Raw genomic sequence first — 4,485 nt, 5'->3', positions numbered from 1 at the left:
GGCGGCTGGAGGGCAGCGTCGCCCTCCAGCACCGATCCGCCCCCGCGGCGGCCCCAGACCCCCCGGGAGAGCGCGTCTCTCCCCCCCCGGCCCCCTTCCCTACCGAGGCCGGGCAGGGAGACCCGGGGTGCCCCACTCCATCCCACGTCCCTTGTGCGTCCCCTTCCCTGCGGGCCTTTAGCCCAGCACCCTGAGCCCAGCTCAGGCCCGGCACAGAGCCCCTGGGGGTTGCCCTCCATCCCATCCCTCCTGCACATGCAGGTGGGAGCCGGGCCTCTAAGGGGGGCAGGAGGTGGGCATCCAGGTGTGTGCCCTGTATGTGGCGTTGCTGGTCCCCAACACCCCAGGAGAGGGGCTCCTCGCTGGGGGATGTGGGGCACCTTGGGGGAATGGTCAGCCAGTGGATGGCACAGTATGTCCAGGCAGGGAAGAAGGAGGTGGGTGGAGGGGAGGAAGCCTTCAGCATCCTGCCACAGAGGAGCGTGTGCTTGTTTTGCTGCAAAGTTGTAGCTGGTCTGAACTGGAACTGCCTGTGCCATGAGCTGATTCAGCTGCTGAGCAACCTTCAGGTCTACAGCATGGGCTGGAGGGGGGGGTGGTGGTGGGTCTTGGCCCCAGAGAAAGAGGATGCAATCAGCCCTTCTCACATCGACCCCGGGGCAGGGAGTGGGCTAGGGGGGCACATGCACCCCACCTCCAGCAGAAGGAGAGCAGGCTGCACCAGCCATCTCGGTTGTGCTGGGAAGGCTTCTTCCCCAGCCGGTGTCATTTGGGGTAGCGTGGGTGCAACCGGGAGAAGGTCAGCAGTTCCCGGTGCTAAGCAGCTGGTGCTTTTCTCCCAGCAGAGATTTTCAGCTTTGAACAGGAGTCCCTGTCAGAGCCATGGCATAACGTGCCTGGGCTAAGGTTTCCTTGCAGCTGTGGGGAGCCTCTGAGAGCAGGGAGGAAATTTTCCTCAAGTGCTGTCCTTGGCCCATCCTGTTGGACGCTACAGCATCCAAAAGAGGCTTGTCAGATCTGTCCCACACCAGTGGTTTGCATGCTTTTTATGGCTCAACCCTGGCAGAGTGCTTTAAAAAAAAAGAAGAAAGCTTTTAAAGCAAAGTGCCTGGATCAGGCACCTGCTGAGAGGAGCTCTCCCATCCCTCTGCCCGCAGGATCCAGGCAGAGGGCCTGCCTGGCCACAGGCAGAGCAGGGATAAATCGCCAATGGCAGCGGGGCATGGAAAATGTAGGAGCTGGCCTACAGCTCGCTGGCGTTACAATATATTTATTCCAGTAGGGATAAAGAGAGATGGCGAACTGGGGTCTGCCTGGGGCCTTTTAAGAGGAGCTCTGTGGGGCTGGTACCCAACCGGGGTTACATGTCCTGAGCTTGCCAGTCACTCATGCGCTCATCCCCGTGTCGCGTGCATGCAGAGACGGTGCTGGCCCACAGTGGGTGTGGGCCCCTCTGGGACAGTAGGGACATTGCCCAGCAGCAGCTCTTGGGAGGGGTGCTGGGTCCGACTGGCTGCTCCTTGGCTGGAGACACACAGGGCAGCTGGGAGGTTTCTCTTCCCCATTTCCTCTGGCAGAGCCGTGCGCAGGGAAGTGCCGTCCTGCTTTCCTCCCATGGTGGCGGGGCACGCAAACCCTTGGTGAGTGGAAGCCGTGTCATTGCTAGAAAACAAGCCGAAGTGGAGGAAGCCACTTGCCCTCTTCCCTTGAGCCCCACCACATGCCTGCATATCTTTTCCTTATCTCCCAGCTGACAAATACAGATTTACCAAAGAGGTATGGGCTTTATTCCTAGCTGTGCACCTGGTTGGCAGGGTGACCTTGGGCATGTCTCCTTATCGGACGTGACTCAGTTCCCCAGCTGTAAAATGGGCAGCGAATGTGACCTTTGGGAGTCCGGTGGCGAAAAGGAGGGTACTTCTGCAGAGAGTGCTGAGGGTGCAGAGGCGACACTGCACTTCCCTGTGGGCAGCGGTTCCTGGCATCCAGCTGGCGCCAGCTCCAGAGCAGACCAAGGCCACAGTCCTCAGGGACCAGATCCTGAAATGACCACAGGCAAAACTAGTGGTTGAAAGCCGAGCAAAACTTCTGGGCTTGACCAAAATGGAGTGGGGAGGGCTGGTTCCAACTTTTTCATCTCAGATGCATTTTGCCATGTTCCAGTCTGTAACAGCTGCAGGGAAAAAGCCGTTTTGCAGGACTTGTTCTGGAAGGTGGGGATGGTGCGGCTGGGCAGCTCCTCAAGATTTCTTCTGTCAGTGTTGTGGTTTTACTGACTCTCCCTTGGAGGTGACCGGTTTCACAAACACATCTGGAAGGCTGCATCAGCCTTTCCTGGTGGGAAGATGGTGCCTCAGCAAAACTGACTGCTCCCTTGAAAATCTGGCCCTTCTCCATTGCAGCACTCCATGATCTGGAGTCAGTGTGAGGGCATGCAGAGCTGGTGGCATCTTCTGGCCTCCATGACTGCCTGTATCCCTCCTGTTTCTCTGTTCCCCATCCCACTGCAACCTGTTGGTGTTGCCAGGCCTTTTCCCACTGTCAGCAATGCAATCCTGTTTGGTTTAAATGCCTTTTTTTTTAAAAAAAAAAAAAAAACAAACAAAAAACCTAGATCATGTTGCTGGAAGGTGTCTTGGGTGAGGTTGCTCCCACGGTTGTGCTGCCAGACCTGAGAAGGCAGTAGCCCCCAGCAGAAGGTAGGGATGAATAACTTCTAAATGTCCACATGGCTGTTGCTCCCCAGCCTGCTGGAACAGCCCAAAAGCAACTCCCAAGCTCTTTTTTTTTTTTTGCTAGTTTGCTCTTTTTACACATTGCTGTGTTAAAAAGCTGTACTGAGACCATGATGCACACATCTGCTGGACAGTGGGGCGGCAGGGTTGGAGCACTAGAGAGTGGTCTACTCCCACTCTGGTTGCTGGGCCAGGACATCTCAGCACCAAGCAGTGCCCCAGCCTCCCTGCACATACCCACAGTGATTATAATGTGAGGGGTGATGATTCCTGGAGGGAGCTGGGATTTTGTTGCTTACTGTGCGCAGTGGAGCATGTCTCCCTGCCAGCCAAGAGGGCAGTCCTGGGGGATCCTGGTTCCAAGGTTCCCTCCTGCATCCAAACTCTTGTACTTTGGGGGCCTGCTTGGCAAAGCCAGCAGCATCTGACCTTTCTCCATGTGCTCGCCAGGGCGCCCTGCTCTTTCAAGGCCACCTGATATTGAAGTCTCTTGGTTAGAGCAGTAAGGAGAGCCCAGGAACCAAACCACCGAACATGCCCTTTGCACTACGGTGCTGCTTTCCCCAAGTGCTGCTTCAGCTTCCTGCAAACAAGCTGCCCAGTTAATGTTTGATTTGCCTGGTGGTGTGCAGCCCAGCTGAGCCAGCGCAGCAGCAGGAGCAACCCTGGCAGACGACGCTGACCCCACTGGGGGACAGGACACTAAGCCCTGGGGTCCTCGCTGAGGATTGCTCCACACTCACCGAACTCTCTGTTGGCAAACACTGCCTGGGGAGCTGGTGCCGTTCCCTCCGCCCTGGGATACAGGGCAGAAATCCGGGGTCTTGAGGAAAATGAAGGCAGGGAGCTTCGATGCACCTCTGACACGTGGAGCTGGTGGCTCCTCTGTGCATTGCCACCTGGAGCAGGATTTGTGCATGAGGATTTGTACCCTCACCAGCCAGCTGCGAGGCACCTGTAGGGGTGCTGGGCAGGGCCACTTCAGCCCTGCCCAGCACCCAGCAGCCCTATTGCACAGCTCAGCCCCCAACCTCCTAGCCACATGTCTGCCCTAAGGCTGGCCCCAGCAGTGACCAAGCCCAGGGCTGTACAGAACCGGCAGTGGCTGGTGGCCACAGAGCCAGCACTTAGCAGCACTTGCGGATACTTCCTGCGGAGCAGCGCATAAGTAGCAGGGTCTGGCCCGCTGCCAGCATGACTTGAAAGGCTGTTGAGGTCACAGGCTACACTGGGCCAAGCGGGCCGAGAGTGTGGCAGCTGCCAGGAAAATGCAGGGTAGGCGATCCGGCCAGCTGGCTCACATGCATGGAGCGTGAGAGCTGCGCACGTCTCCTGTCTCTGGCTTCTGGGTGCCCAGCGCCGGGGCTGGAATCTGCCACCCTGTGGGTCCTGGTCCTCCTCATGAGCGGGGCATTTTCCCATCCCCATCCCCCGGTTGCCCAGCGCGGTCAGCAAAAGCCCACACCATCCCAGTGTGGCTCTGTTCAGGGCAGAGGGAATTGCCAGAGGACCCTGCTGGGTTCAGAGCTGCCATCACGTGACTGGTGGCCATCCCCAGGCACAGCAGCGAGTCTCTGGTGACAAGGCTTGCTCTCTGGGAGTCACCAGGGTGACACTGGTGCTGCGTCAGCGTCACGGGCTGGGTGTTTTCTCTAGCTCTCAGCAAAAACCAAAGGTCAGGGCTGGGAGGCTCAGCTGGTGGGGGTGGTGGGGACAGCGGGGATGGTAATTCCCAGCCTCTGGAGCAGGG

Source organism: Pygoscelis adeliae, unplaced genomic scaffold (assembly GCF_000699105.1).
Source record: "Pygoscelis adeliae isolate BGI_AS28 unplaced genomic scaffold, ASM69910v1 Scaffold79, whole genome shotgun sequence".
Lineage (NCBI taxonomy): Eukaryota > Metazoa > Chordata > Aves > Sphenisciformes > Spheniscidae > Pygoscelis > Pygoscelis adeliae.
The sequence above is the reverse complement of the archived record's forward strand: the minus strand, read 5'-3'. Positions refer to the sequence as shown.